Source organism: Pisolithus orientalis (genome assembly GCF_024613125.1).
Source record: "Pisolithus orientalis strain OTSU chromosome Unknown F5J12scaffold_8, whole genome shotgun sequence".
Classification (NCBI taxonomy): domain Eukaryota; kingdom Fungi; phylum Basidiomycota; class Agaricomycetes; order Boletales; family Pisolithaceae; genus Pisolithus; species Pisolithus orientalis.
Genome location: NW_026260789.1, coordinates 871,898 through 889,133, shown reverse-complemented (window position 1 = coordinate 889,133; position 17,236 = coordinate 871,898).

Sequence of the window (17,236 nt, the reverse complement as noted above, 5' to 3'; positions counted from 1 at the left end):
GTGCCTTGGCCAACCTCTCAGCCTCCAAGCACACCCTCTCCTCTACCCACTCCTAGTAGTCCTCAAAGAGGTCATCTACATGGAATTGTCACTGCCCTTCTGGCCAACAAAGATCTGCTACTGCTATGGCCACCAGGATCATCTCATTCTGCTGCATTGCAGATTCTTTGGTCATGTTGCAAAGGTTAGCATCATGCACCTTTAGGATGGAGATTCTGTTCTTGTTGACATACTTCCACCACAAGTAAATGCTGGCCTGGGGATCTGTCAGCACATTGTATTGCATGAGTCTCTGGTGCACTCACCCAAGTCTGGTCCCAGTCCCCCATCCACTCATATATTGCCTCTAAGCTCTCTTCAGGTTGTGGTGCCATGTCAATTAGCACCCTAATGTGCCTCAGAGCTGCTGCCAGTGAGGTGATTGCCTGGTCCCTCACGCTGCATACTAGTTGTGTGTCATGGATCAAGTAGGCTTGCATGTCAAAGAACAGGTATGGGCTTGGGTAGTGGATATGGGTGTAGCTGGGGAGTGAAAGTTTGATGAGTGGTGAACCACCTTTAGAGTTGCTATCTGTGTGTGTTCCACAAGTTCAAGAGTTCTCAGAGTCTAAGTGCATATATTGAGTCTACTGCATCTACAGTGCCTCCAGTGGTCTTTGTCTCTCTTGCATCTCCCAATCCTGCACACCTTATCCCATATCCCCCTCACCTCAAATACACTCTTGTCACAAATCAGCTTCTCAGAATTTCATATACCCATCTCACTGTTCCTTCCACATCCACATCCCTCTGGATTTAACTTCTGTGACCCTCACATGTATTCCCCACCCCTTCTAGGGTAATCTTCAACTTCTCCTTCCACACAGCACCCCTTGGGACAATCCTAGGGAATTCTCCCTTCAGCTTTTCTCTAGTCACATGCTTCTCAGAAGATCTAAGATCAGTGTGCAATGGACATAACTGTCAACAAGGTAACATGTGAAAACTACCATCTGGGAGATGTGCCACCAAGAGCATAGAGCAGCAAATCAGCAACATTGGGTCATGCAGTATTAGGGGGAGAGAAGAAAGGTGCATGCTGCAAGATAAAAATGGCTATCATCAGTGGATAAATGGGCTGACAATAGCCATCCCAATGGTTAAGTCATTCAACACACCCACCACAAGGAGGAGACAAATAGCAAACACATTCAGTTGGAATACCATGCTATGTCAAGACTCTTTGGTAGAAAGTGCAAAAAGGAATATAGAGGGTAAACAGATGGGAGGAGAAAGTGGCATGCACATCAGAAAGGTTGAAAGATGGATGCACAAAACCTGTGAACCCACCAATGATATACAGCACCTGGACCCACCACCAAGGATATCTGTGAGGTCTGATCTGCATCCAAACATATAGATGTGCCAGTAATAAGTATGGTCTACTTACCTTATGAACTGGATGATTGATTGATCCCCTACATGGTTTGCACAGCCCATTGTGGTCAACTCTAAAAGCATTAGTGCTTACTCCTTCCATTGCGAACACCTTGAAACCACATAATGACATATTGACCTTCTTCGCCTGATGGTCAATGGGCAATTTCCATATGTGTTTCACCTCACAATCAGCTGGCCACCACAGGAGCTGCAGTTCATTAATAAATTCTGCTGAGCTAGAATCCATGTTAATGAAATCACTGCAATGAAAGCATGTTGCAATATTGGAGACCTCCTAACTCCAACTTTGGGCCTGGGACACATGGATTGTCTGAATCTGCAAAAGAAAAAGTAATCAAGAAAGAGCTGTGCTGTTTGAATAGTTCTCAGCCACTTGCAGTGTTCAAACATTCACTCCTGCACATATGACTTCACTTTCCCTTGCAGTTGCTTAGGCCCTGTTCGGAATGCCAGTTGAAAAATTTTGAAAAAAAGATACAGAAAATTTCTCTCATGGTGTCACATGACATAGGTTGTGGGAAGGTCTCATGTGATATATGTTTATGTGAGCATATCAATCTATGTGCTAACCATGCAATGCTGTCCTTATGGATACCAATGCCAATGCTCAACACAAGGTTGCACACCAATGTCATCTTCTGGCCCTACTTTCATGTCTTATTGCCCATGCCTGCTGCTACTACCAGCTTTTATTTTTTTCTGCTTCTACACCAATCCCTTATCACACCTCCATCCTCACCAGTGAAGCTTGGGTTTACAAACTGCTAGATGGCCATCTGCAGTGCATCAAGAACAACCTCAGTGTTCAAAAAGAGCAATTTGAAGCCCTTGTATCCATTCTATGTGACTGTGGTTTTTCTAGAAGCTGCTGTGGTATCTCTGTCAAAGAACAACTTGCTATCTTTCTCCACTTCTGCATCACTGGACTTTCCTCTTGCCATGTCAGTGAAAGGTTTCAACATACACTGGAAACCATAGCCAAGTGAGTTATATTATTCTTGATCTGAAATAATGGAGCTGTACAGTTTTCAGATACTTCAAACTCATCCTCATTGAGTTTTCATCCAATCCTTTCTACTCCTCACAAGTCAAATTCCCCAATTCAACAACCCCCCCCCCCCCCCCCCATCTGAAACTATTACTCATGATCCATGCTTTATTTTTTTTTGTGACTGCATTGGTGCTGTTGATGGTATGCATATCCAGGCATATGTGCCCCTAGAAGAACAGGTGACTTGGTGGAACCACAAGGGGTATCTATCTCAAAACTGCCTCTTCATATGCAACTTTGACTTGTGCTTTACATATGCACTCTGTGGCTGGGATGGCTCAGTTGCTGATGCCACTCCCTGGTGTGATGCATATACAAATGACTTGCACATTCCTCTAGGCAAGTATCTGCTGGCTGATGCTGGATTTGGTAGCTGCAATGCATTGCTCATACCATACCAGGGAATCCATTACCACTTGAAGGAGTGGCATCAGTCAAAGACATTGATTTCCAGGAAGACAACTATGACAGTCTTCTTCCTGAACTTGGAGGTGAGGTACTGAGTACTGCAGAGAGGCAGCATGCAGAACAGTGTCATGACGAGATTGCTTGGTCAATGTGGGAAGAGAATCTGGACAAGCATTGCTGCTGTGGAATACCTCCACCTGCATAAACTGATAGTACTACATAGCATTCATGTATTGTTCATGTATTTTCATCAGTCACATCTGGTTGTATTGCATTCAAATTGCATCATATTGTCCAAAGAAACTGCAGTAAAAGATGATGCATGCTACATTGTATACAGACTTTGTGACAAACTACTCAAACAATGTTACCTGACTTGCAAACTTGTAACAATTTCCACTGGATCCACCTGATGTGCATGTTCTCCTCGAGTTTGTTGAAGATAATAATTTGGTTTGTGTTGCCAGGAGCAGCAAGGTAGTTGAGTATCTTGAAGTGATCCTGCTGAGGCATATCAAGGGTGTTAATAATAAGCATTGCCATCTCCATACTTTCTTCAGTGGTTGTCTTGACTGGCACAGAGGGCATGGGGCTCATAGCAAGGCCACTGAGACTTTGTACCATTTGCTGCAATGCATCTCAGCCTTCCATCTGCATATTTGCCTGTTCACTGAGCAGATGAGACTGTGTCTGCTTGGACACTGACCCAGCATCAGAGCCTGCACTGTCCACCATCTTGCATTTTCCACAACTGACACTGGTCAGTGCCAAGGAGCTACTGGAAACTGTGGAAGGTGCAAGGAATGTGGAAGGGAGCAAGGGGGTGGGGGAACTTGATGCTGGTGTGTTAGGAGTTTGAGGAATGACAAAGGGAGAAAGTGAAGTTGATGCCACCTGGTTGGAAGTCAACTGGGTGCTGGGGGTGGGTGTATCTGTTTTTTTCTTGGATTTTCCCCTTGGAGGATGGATGACATATTTGCCCTTCTCTGTTCCAGGCAAGAGCCAGTCCATGAGATGGAGGTGAGGCCACCCAGTGTTCTTGAACTTCTCTACTTTGTGATTAGCCTACAATTATGGTAAGCATGTGTGATTGCAGGTAGATAAGAGCAATCAATACCTGCACCTGTGCAAGCCACCAAGGATCATTGTCATTTGTAATTCCACAACCATGCTCATCCAACCAAGTCCAACCTGATGCACTCCTGTGATTGTTCACAAGAGCATACATCCTTTTGAGCTATGAAGTCATCAGACAGCAAGATAATAATAAGACACTACTCACATCCCCATGGTACTTGCTTTTGCATGCTGATGTATGCTTTGGCACACCTTTGTACACTGGAAACTTGGCTCTCAAATGAGCCACTGCTGCCTCAAAAACTGTGTCCTTGAACCCTCCATCACCAGCATGAGGCAAAGACTCAAGTAAGAATTTGAGGAGAGCAATCTCCTCCTCCATTTTCCAGAGACAGCTTTGTGCACAGTGTCACACACCAAAGGTGTTTGGTGAGGTGGACATGGATACAGCTGATGAATGGAGATGAAGACCATAGCCCTCATGTGAAGGACAGCCAGAAATGTCAGCAGTCATCCCTCACACAAGAATGAGTCATCAGTGCCAAAGAAAAAGAAAGGAAGTGAATTAAGCACTGGTTAAAATTCGTAAGTGCCTGTGTATGGCATTCCAGTTTTTGACATATCTCTGCTGTTTCTGCAGATACTGAGACAATTCCCACACTCGCTCATAGTGCTCAGCCATGTGATCCTACTTTCCAAAATTGGAAAGGATTTGCACACTCCACACATTTCTACAGCACTCCCTCCAAAAGATGCTCATTTTGCTAATTCTTCTGATATGGCCACCTTCACATCAGTTGTTTCACTTGTCCCCTTTGCTAGGGACCATGGCTACATATATATACCAGGAGTTCCTACCAGCTTCTGTCCTGAAGCATCCTGGTACATCCCACCCCCATCTGCACCCTCTCAGCCCATCCAGCTTGGACAGTGTGTTCTTTTTGTCAGTATGACCTCTAGGAGGACATTCTTTGGTTGCCTCAGGTCTGTCATTCACTTGGAAAGGTCTTATGTGGTCATTTCAGTCTCTCCAGTCCAAGAAGCATATGGATCCTTCCTCCCTGCTCCTTGCAATGTCTTTGTACCAGTCTCATCCATCATTCTTCCAAGATTGTGACAGCTACAGTATAATCTACTGTTCTCCACTCTCCCTGATTGCATCCATGATGAGTATGATGCACATCTTGCCTCCTTGTTGCAAGATACAGCAGAAGACACTCCCCCTTCATCCTCTCTTCCAACAGAGCCTCATTCATGAAGTTTTTATTTGCTTCACTGAGAGGATGGTTTGGGGGGGAAATTTGTGATCCCCTATGCTCCTGTCACCCCACAGACCCCCAAAGCTTCACCCCTGTTGACATCTGACTCACCCTGTCCACTTTTGGATGTACTATGTTGGCATCAGATCAGTGCTGCCTCTCTGTCATCCCACCTTGGCCTAGAAGTGATCTCTTCAAGATGTGACATGCACAGCCTCCCCCTAATGTGATTCCAGTGTGCTTTCCCAGTTCCTGACATTACTTGACTCATACTTTGATGTTTTGACTGTCTTCAACTCACCTATTGCCAAAACTTACCAATCTTTTGACTTTGCTTACTGATCCTTTGCCTTCTGGCTTGCTTATCCTTACCAATGCTTACCAATGCTTTCCAAGATGATTACCCATCACTTACATTCCTTACTCATCAGTTACCAATCACTTACCAAGTGTTTGCACCTTGTTTTCCATGGGCAACACCCCTGTACTGTATATAAATCACTGTACTTAGATAGCAAAAGGAGAGAAGAAGACATCAGAGAGCCCCTCTTGCTCACATTTTTATCATCACTCAGTAAATCCTCCATCAGCTTTGATAGTTGAGACTTTATTAAGGGTCTAGCTATTGTCTACTTTCCTTATTATCATCTATCATCAATCTACTTCACTCCAAGTCCTCCCTGAGCTCAGTGCAGCTCAGAGCATCAAATTAAGTCATCATCCATCCTTCTGTAGGCTGACAGCAGTCTACCCTATCACATTCTCTTGCATTCCTGCCCTTTCTTTGTCAGGAGCACCCCAACCCTCAGCACTCATCTATGAGTGTTGTAGCTTGCAAAAACCCTCCCAAAGAACAGGTTCTACCATCTAGGTACTGCATAGGCACACCACCACTTGCTCTTTTTGTCTTTTGTGTTGGTTTTGGTTGTTTTTCACCAGCATTCTGCAGAATGGTAGGATCCACTGGGCCACTCAAGCAAAGAGATTGCCTAGATCCATTGCTGGATGAATTGGACATGTCAGGTGGCTCACTGCATCAGACTCCCAGGGGAGTGATGAACAGGCCAAGGTTACCTAATCATGTTCCCACAACCTATGTCATGTGACACCATGAGAGAAATTTTCCATATCTCTTTTTTTTTTCAAAAATTTTCAACTGGCATTCCAAACAGGGCCTTATATAATTGTCAGATACAGAACCAGCTGGCACACCAACTGGCCCAGGTTCCTTTGCTCCCCTGATTTTACTGCTGTTTTCCAAGTCTGAGTATAACAAATACCAAGGCCTGTCTACCAAACAATTTTTGTCACATTCAAGCAGAAAATGGAAGGCAAGGACCGATCTGTAAGGGAACACTACAGAGGCTTGTAAAATCTGGAATTGGCAGTTCGCAATCATGGTCATTGGGGAACAGTCTGTACCAGACACCAGTTAACATCATTATCAACCAAGTTCCAGTGTTACTGGAGAATGATGCCTGGGCACCCCATTGATCATAACTTGTGTGTATCAGGGTGTTGACAATGGCAGCTTAGCTGGTCTGTTGGAAATATCATAATAGTTCCAATCATCTAGATCACTCTAGATTTACATGTTGTGATAATGTGTTACATCACCTGACATGCTCAGTCATTCAGCTCCACAGTGACATCAGAATGACATCACTTATTGCATCATATTCCATAGCATTCTCCACTGTTCTTTACTATACATTGTAGTAGTTTCCTTTTATGCTACTGGTCCATGTGTACCTCTACATGTATATAAACTTGGGGATTTCTCCCTAGAGTCCCCATTGAATCAAGTATTCATTCTATTGTCTTAACAGACATTTGAGCCCACAACAAAACTTTACTTCAAAACTACTGTCAAACTCAAGATAAAGGCAAGTGGTCTTGTCTTGCTCTTCATACTGTAGCCCATCCTCTGCACAATAGGTTATGAGCCCCACCTTCTAGGCATGTGCTATTTACTTGATTTGCATAGAATACATCACTGCCAATGGGCAAATCACTATGGATCGAGTAGGCCTAGATGTGCTAGGGTTTGTGGTAGTCACCTTCATTCTGTTGCTTCTTGCAGGCTGTTATCAGTCCATTTTTCTTGTTTATTATGGAGCTTTCAATGTAGGCAACTTGCATTGGCTGTTTATCAGCTCAAGTGCTTTCTGGATGACATTTCTAGGACTCTCTGCCTGGTGGTGACTCTGACAGTGACAAATTGCTCCTGTCATTGCAGTCCAAGCCATTATCACTGCTCATCATATGATTCCTCCTCCACCTCCTCACTACTCACATTTCCACCTTCCCAACATCGACTTCAAACCTGATTCAGATTCTGTACCACCATATACTGAGGTTGATGCAGCTGATCCCACACCTCCTTGTCATGCTCCGATGCCTTTGGCTGAGGAAGTACAGGCACTCAATGAGTTGATCAATGAGCCTGTTCTCATGATTGTTAACCCTGTTAATGATCTCACTGAGTTCAATTTACTTTAACAAACTTGTTTGTTGTCTTTTATTTAAGCTACAGGAACTAATTGCTGCAAAAGAATGTCTCTCATCATTGCAAAGCATCTTGAAACCCAAATCACTGAACATCAGGATGGAATGTACAAGGGAGCTAAATGGAGGAAGTACACAGTAAAGGAGGTCATAGAATTTATGGAGATGTTGTACATATGCAAGTGTGCCTCTTGGTGCAAGGTGGTGCCATCTTCCATGGTGTTCTTCAAGAAGCTGAATCCAGCTACTTATCTTGTCCCTCTATCCATCATTGAGGTCACTTGGGAGCTCATGCCAAGTTTCCCTGGTATCAATTCACCTTATTTTTGTCCTTGCATCCACATCTCCTATCATGGTTACTTTACTGACTTTGTTCCAAAGCTAACTCATTCCTCATCTCCACACACTATAGCCAACTTTAATGGCTGTGACCTTCCCTCTGTCACCTATGAAGATCCTTCCCTCTTCACAGTTCCTACTTCCACCATCATGCACAATATATTTGTCTACATCACCCACAATGCCCATGTCCTCTATGGCCCAGAGTTCTGTGGGCTCATCCCACCTCTTTGGGTTTGGCATGAACATCTTGAGTGCCTTTTCAGAGGAGCTTGGGTTGACAGGTCCAGTGACCTTAGGGTCATTCCCAGATGGTTCCATCAAAGATGAGTGGGAGGAGACAGATTTGAAGGTGATTTACTCACCTTTACCTGGAGACTTAAGGATGAAGGAGATATGGGTACCAGGTATTGATACTTGTCCTCTAATCGCCATCTCGGATGGCTTGACAGAGCCAGTCACCAACAATTTGCTTACTGGCCCTCAACAGAGGATGTTTTTTGGGATCTTGAACATACCATGGAGGATACTACTTTCGATTATTTCACACAACCATGCCACTGCCTCTCACCTCCCAATGCTCTTAGTAGAGCTTGCCTTTCACATGCCACTCACACACAACTTTCCTTTTCCTGGTACAAGGGACGTACTGTACACATCTAGAGGCCAGTACCACAAGGAAACTGATAGTTGTATGATAGATGAATCATACTCTATATTTGAAATTATCATACACTCTGGATATCCCAGGTTTCATAATACTGAATGCTTTCCAATTCCTTATAGTTGTGCCAATCCCTATTTGGGATTTATGGGAGATGGAATCTTGTTGCATGATGCAACATGGAGTATCTTTCAGTATCATTATTTTGAACTGTTAGAATTCAATCTTCTCGAAAGAAATAACTCTCACATCCCATTAAGGCAATTTGCTGAGAGAGGCACACCTATAGTAAAGGAATGGCAAAACCCCTGCAGACATGTTCCCAAATCTCATCATACCCAATGCAAGTCTCAATCTGCTAGAGCTGCTGCTCACAGACCAAAATGCCAAGCCAATCATCAATTAAATCCTCCTTATTTGACTCATCCTGCCAAGTCATTCTTATACAAACACTTGCTAATGGACTTCTAAAAGATGTCCAAAGGCCTTTCAAAGCAAATCCCAAAACTTAACAGCCTTGACTATGCATCCTGGTTGGTTCTTATGAAAGCATATATACAAACTCTCAGCATTATGGACATCATCTCTGGAACTAAACCTATGCCTGCCGATGTCACACAGCAGGAACCATGGTGAGTTTTGGACACACATGCCCAGGGTATATTTACCCTTTACTGTGATCTGATGATTGCTATGTCAATTGACAAAAAAGATACTTGCAAAAAGAAGTGGGATGAATTGAAATCCAAATATGACAAACCTTCCACCATGACTACTTTCATGGAATTTCAAAGGTTGATCCATATCCAGATCAAACCAAAGGATGACATCATGGTCAAAATCTCAGAGATTACCATGATAATGGCCACTATCCAGGGCCAGGGCATTGGTCTTAATGACAAAATGAAAGCCTTAATTCTTGTCCACTCTATGTCCAAAGCCTGGGAACAGGCACCCATCAATATCTTATCCTCTATTCCTGCCGATCAATTATCTGCTGATACTGTCATACCTCATATGAAAGAAGTCTGGTCTCATAAATCTGGAAAGTCCCTGCTTCCACAGCAGGAGAAACCATCATCATCATCAGGAACAACTATCAAGCAGGAGTCTAATTCACTCCTAGCTCAGATGAATAAGCCACCACTATGTAATATATGCCATGGCTCACATAATACTCAAGATCACCATGGAGGTGGTTCTGGATCATTATGCAGAAACCAAAGAGGTTGAGGAGGTCGAGGAGGATCTTGCTGAGGTGGACATGGTGGTGGTTACACCCCTTACCCACAGCAACAGCAGCAACAGCAGCAAGGTTCTGGTTCTTGTGGTGGAAACCAGAATTGCCATTGAGGCAAAGGCAAGGGCAAAGCCTGAGCTAGTGCTGTTGAGGTCAAGGGAGCTGAGGCAGTTGAATCTGCCTATATTGAAGAGCTCCCTGACTATCAAAATTATGAATATGCTGCTGATGATTTTGATATCACTGCTATTGAGATCAATCATGATCCCTCCCCTGAATATACTCCTGAGGAACCTGTTCCCATGGAGAATGTTTACTCCACTGACCTAAATACCCATCTTGGCTTGCATGTTATTGGCAAGTCTACCCAATATGATCCAGACCTGACTCATCAGGATATAACCACCGCTATGGAATTGGTCAAGCTATCTCCCAATTTACCCATAGATGCCTCCACAGGCCAACTGGCTTCCAGGTACCTTGATGAAATTCAGGGTCACCAAAGTGATCTAGTTGAGTCAGTCAAGATTCATGTAAATATCCCTCATTCTAATTTGCCCTGTACATGTTCTATCTGTCACTGAGCAGCCCTCACTTTACACCAAGTGAGTATTCCCTATGGGAATCCTGGCAATGGGAGACTCAGAACTTTGTTCTGAGGACAGTTCCCCTTTCCCCTCTTGGGGAGAACCAGGTATGTCCATGTAGTCCTGGCCAGACCACAGGTGGAGTGGCAAATACCATTTTGGCTCATGAGGACATGGTGGTGAATGAGGTTGTTGAGGAAAATGGCAGGTCATCTCCACAGACAGACCAGAATTCTGGTCACACTGCCAGAGATGTTCGAAGACATGATTGTTGCAACTGAAGATCTGTCCAAATATTAAAGAAAAACCACCCTATGTCCTTACAGACATTTCATGAATCAGTTCCTGATACAAAACCATGTAAACCTTTCCAGATACATCATAACCCAGATATAGAGTATGATCCTAACAAATCAGCCATGGGATATTTCCCTGGTGAATTTGACTGCAATGCTTATGATGCTTTTGACTGCTACCCTTGGGTGTGCATGCATCTTTCAAGAACCTACCAAAGGGTGGGTTGATATGGATGTTGGATTCTGGAGCTTCACACCATGTGACTGCATTTAAAACTGATTTCCTTACTTTTCAAGAATTTAAAACTCCTTCCCTTGCATCTACTGCTGGGCTAAGTAGAGTTCAGTTACTTGGAGAAGGAACAGTGGTCATTTGCCTTGAAAATGGGCAAAATTTACTGCTCCATAATGTTGTCTACAGCCCTTTGTTTTCAAAGAGGCTCTGTGCTAGAAATGCACTCCTACAAAATGGGTATAGGAGTACAGTGACATTAACAAACAAGGTGATCTGAGCACCAGATGGCCAGATTGTCCTAGAGGCCAAATTAGCCTCTCTGACTTCACTCCTACATTGGTTTGTGGGCATACCACTTCCACCTACCAACATGTATGCAGTCCTTTGCCCTCTGGTTAGGACTTCGCTGGAGTTACTCTGGCATAATTGGCTATGTCACCCTGCACAAACTATTCTCAGACATCTTCACCAATTGGGTCTTCCCAATATACAAATACAGGGGGAGACTTCTTCCTGTAAAGGGTGCACTCAGGGAAAATTATCATCCAAAGTCTTCAAACCTTCCTGGAAATGTGCTACTAAACCTCTCAAATTGGTTCATGCTGACCTATTGGAATTACTGGTTGAATCTTACTTCCAGTCCAAATATGTCCTTACTCTACTTGACAATTATTCATCATTTGGCTTTTGCCTCTACCTCTGTAATAAATCCAACACCTATACTACTTTTGCCAATTGGATGGTTTCTGCCCAGAATCAAACTGGCCACTATCTTCTTGCACTCCATTTGGATTGAGGGGGAGAGTTTATGGGTTCTACCTTTAAAGCACTCCTTTCTATGCACAGAATTACTCATCAATTGTCAATTGCCAATCAACCACAGCAAAATGGTCATGCCAGGTGGTTTAACTGCACCATTTCTGAGAAAGCTGGTGCTATTCAGCATCATGCCTGTGTTCCAAAATGCTTCTGGAACTTCACATTTGATTGTGCACTCCATGTGTACAATAGAACTCCACTCAAGTGGATTCTCTTTAAAACTCTCATGGAACTATTCTTAGGAAAGGTTCCTGATATATCATATTTCTGCACCTTTGGCTGCAAAGCCTTTGTATGGGTTCTAAAACAACAATGTAAAGATAAATTGGAACCTCATGCAATTGAGATGGTATTTTTAGGCTACAAGCCTAACACTAAAGGATATAGATTCCTTAATGGTCAAAAAATCATTTTATCTCATACTGAAAAGTTCATAGAAGACTCCTTTCTTTTCTGCTTGGATAAAAAGACTGAAACCTTTGACCCCAATTCCAAAGATGACCAATCATCATCATCTGACTCTGAAAGCCTACACTCTCTACTGGATCCTGATCAGATCCAACCACAGCCTCATCAACCACAACCACCTCATCCTATTACACCACCACAACCAAACCCACAGCAGGGAAGAGCTGTGGACCAGCATAGAGCTCCTACACAAAGAAGAGCACCTGCTGCTATACCATCAGTCAACCCTTGAGTCATTCAGCATCCTCACCAACCTTATTCTGTTCCTGGCAACTCTTGAAATGTTCAGAGAGCACAGCCACAACAAGCCAAAGACTGAGAACCTTGTCCTAAATGCCAATTTATCCCTGTTTCCCATCCTGGAAACATTTATGGAGATAGACCTCCAGTACAAATAGAAAGAGATATTCAACAAAATCAAGATCAAGCCCAACAATGGATCCATAATGCAGAACATAATATTAGAGAGAGAGAAGAGGCTTTACAATGTTATGAAGAGGAAAGAAGGCCACCTTCACCAGCCTTACTTCCAGTCTTGGTACCTCCTCTGGTTCCTCAACAGTGGACTGAACATCCACAACACACTACTCCTCTGTCACCTCTATCTCCTCTAACTCCACTTCTGGAATCCCCAAAGGGAATGCCAGATCAACAAATCAAGATGCATCCATTCAAGTTTGCACTTGCTGCACAGATCAAAGAATCTCTGGAACACTACAAAGATGTACTAAAATTATCTCCAGATCTTCAAAAGAAATGGTTTGATGCGATGAAGGATGAATTAAAGTCTATTGAGGAAAGACAAGTCTGGACCCTGGTGGATCCTCCCAGAGATCAGAAACCCGTAAAGTGTTGATGGGTTTTTGCTATCAAAGGTGATGGTCATTACAAAGCTCGTCTTGTGGCTAAAGGCTTTACACAAGAATTTGGAACCAACTTCAAAGATACCTTCTCTCCAGTGGCTAGATTCGAAACTTTGTGAATCTTATTTGCATTTGCTGCCCAAAGGAATTGGGAGATGGAAGCCCTGGATGTTAAAACTGCTTTCCTATATGGAAACCTTGATGAAGAAATATATATGGAGCAACCAGAAAATTTTCAAGTTAAGGGTCAAGAACACAAGGTATATTGGCTGCTTTGGGCCCTCTATGGCCTTAAGCAAGTGGCACTTGCATGGAATAAAGCCCTACATGCATCATTACTTCTCATGGGCTACATATGCTCCAAAGTGGATGTTGGCATCTACACTTATTCTTCCAAAGCTGGCATTGTCATTTTCATCATCTATGTTGACAATGAATTATTTTTAGGATTGGACAAATGTCTTCTGAAAACCAAGAAAGAAGAATTCATGAAGAAATGGGAATCTTGTGACCTTGGGGAAGTCAAGGAATATCTCAGAATTCAAATTCATTGAGATTGATCAAGGAAAGAGCTTTATCTTGATCAAGTTCCCTATGTTAAAAAGGTCATCAAGGAATTGGTATGGAGACTGCTCAAAATGTTTGCACTCCATTACCTTTGGGATATCAACCAAAAAAAGTCCCTTCTGACTATCAAGCAACTTCTCAACTCTGCTCACAGTACCAATCAATTATTGGGTCACTTCTATATATGGCCCTTGGTACATGTCTGGATACTGCTTTTGCAGTCATATGCATGAGTCAATATATGGTGAACCCCACAGAGGATCATCACAACAAGGTGTTGCATATAGTTTGCTATATTGCATCTACTCCTAAACTCACCCTTCATTACTCCAGACTTGAATCATGGATTTTCAGTTTTGCTGATTCTGATTGGGCATCGAACAAAGACACTTGTCATTCTACAACTGGTTATGCAATGTTCCTCAGAACATCTCTCATTTCTTGGCAATCACATAAACAGAAGACTGTCACACTCTCTTCTACAGAAGCTGAGTATATGGCTCTCTGTGATGCCACATGTCAAATCAAATGGCTTCACATGCTATTTGATGAACTCAAACTTAAAACAGAAAAGACCATACTTTACTGTGACAATATGGGTGCTCACTTTATTGCTGAGAACCCAGTCTCAGATGGATGTTCTAAACATATTGATGTCCAATGGCACTATGTATGTGAATGTGTACAAGATGGCTTATTTGGTATTGAATATGTTCAAACCAACAAACAAAAAGCCAATGGTCTTACCAAGTCTTTGATGTGGCAAAAATTCAAAATGAATTGCTTGTCAATGGGACTAGTTAATCTTCCATTTTAGAGTGAGGGGGAGTGTTGGAAATATCATAATAGTTCCAATCATCTAGATCACTCTAGATTTACATGTTGTGATAAACATGTTACATCACCTGACATGCTCAGTCATCCAGCTCCACAGTGACATCAGAATGTCATCACTTATTGCATCATATTCCATAGCATTCTCTGCTGTGCTTTACTATACATTGTAGTAGTTTCCTTTTATGCTACTGGTCTGTGCATACCTCTACATGTATATAAACTCATGGATTTCTCCCTAGAGTCCCCATTGAATCAAGTATTCATTCTATTGTCTTAACAGACACTTGAGCCCACAACAAAACTTTACTTCAAAACTACTGTCAAACTCAAGATAAAGGCAAGTGTTCTTGTCTTGCTCTTCATACCATAGCCTGTCCTCTGCACGATATGGTCTTGTTACTTGAATTTTCCAATAGCCAGTATGGAAAGTGCTCTGTAGCCATCAGGAAAGAAGATTGATAGGTAAGTATGTGATTTTGAATACAGACACTGTACTGCTGCCACTGATCTTTTATCTCAAATGATAAGGTGCCATTCACCCTCCAAAGTTGAAGTTGAAGTTTTCAACTTCAACTTCAGCAATGTAGTCACATGATGATTATATAAGCTGTGCATGCCTGTGCAAATGCGAAGTCCAAGCTTTGGGCTTCTGCTTCAGTAATGTAGTCATGTGATGATTATATAAGACAACAACACAACTTGTAGTTCAATAGATAACATTGTGATAACAGATCAAACAACTCTGCTATGGATCTTGAAGCACAGCAGCTCCAGCACCATCGTCATCACCATCTTGCTGCACTTGTAGTAGCAGTGATGATCCAGGTGCTATGCCTCTATGACCTCCTTTTTCATTCTGACTCAGAACCAATCCCCTACCATACCTCAATCCTGACTGGTGAGGGGTGGATGCTAGAGCTCCTGAATGGTCATCCAGACAGGATATGGACTGGCCTTGGTGTCAGCCATGGGGTTTTTGATCACCTGATGCAGGTGCTCACCCATCATGGTTTTGTGCCTTCTCACAATGGAATTTCTGTGGAGGAACAACTTGGGATATTCCTCTACACCTGTGTTACTGGGTTGTCATCCCAGCATGTTGCTGAGATGTTCCAACACTCACCAGGGACCATCACTAGGTAGGGAGTTCATTGGACTGTCTGATATTTTTCTCACAATTTTTTAGATATTTCAAAGCAATGTTGACCTTCTTTTCTGGGGGACAATTCTATGCATCCCAAGTGCAATTCCCCACCAACAACACTCCCACATCAACTATGATTACTAGTGACCCACACTTCCAATTTTTCCAGGATTGTATTGGTGCAGTTGATGGCACTCATATTCAAGCATTCACTGCTGCTGAGGACCAGCCTTACATGAGGAATCAGAAGGGCTACCTATCTCAAAACTGTCTCTTCATCTGTGATTTTGACTTCTTCTTCACATATGCCCTCACTGGCTTTGATGGGTCAACTGCAGATGCAACCATGTGGCATAATGCACACAGGAATGACTTGCACATGCCACCTGGGAAGTACCTTCTTGCAGATGCAGGGTTTGGGACCTGTGATGCACTTCTGGTTCCCTATTGAGGTGTTCATTACCATCTGAAAGAATGGCACCAGGCTGGATTAAGGTAAGTTGCTAGTCCATCCTGCTCAGTGTACCTGTAACTTCTATTTTATAGACCTCAAAACTGAGAGGAGTTATTCAACCTTTTCCATGCTGGACTTAGAAATGCCATTGAACAGATATTTGGTGTTATAAAATGCAGATGGAGGATTCTTCAAATTCCCCCTGAATATAGCATCCACACCCAAACTCAAGTACCTGCTGCTCTCTGTGCCCTCCACAATTTCATACAGCACTATGAGCCAGAAGAGTTCTTTGACCCTGAACTTGCCATGGACATAGGAGAGGAAGGAAGCTAGTCATAGTCATGTACATTTTATTATGTACATATTTGTATAAAGGGGGGGGGACTTGAAAAGATATGCAGGGGGGGGGTACATTTGTATATTGTAAAAAACAAAAAAACAAAAACAAACACCTATCTCTGCCCATCCCAGTACTTCATCAGCTGACACTGCACCCAAATCTGCTTTGCCAGCTCCTGATGCTTGAGGAAAATATTCACTTCATCTGGGGATGCACTGAGGAAGTAGTTGCCAATGTCGATCCAATCATCTGTCAAGAGCTGCAGCATGTTGTTGATGTAGTCCATGGCAGTGTCAACAAGGGGATTGGTAACAGGTGGCAGGGGCAATGGGGCAGTGATTGCATGCATGAAGTTATTGAGCCTGGAGGTGATGGCAGCAATGAATGAACTGCAATCTTCTTCAGCACACACTTTGGCTGATGGGGGCCAAGAGCACTTTGATCCACCTTCAGACATTGCAATGGACTTGGCTTTCCTTTTTCCACAACTGATGCTGGTGACAGCTGATGACAATGATGACCTGGCTGACACATGTGACAAAAAAAAACTTGATGGTGTGGAAGGGGGGATGAAGTTTGGATCCATGGACTGTGTGTCCTCATGACAGTGAGTGTTGAGAGCATACATCATGTCAAG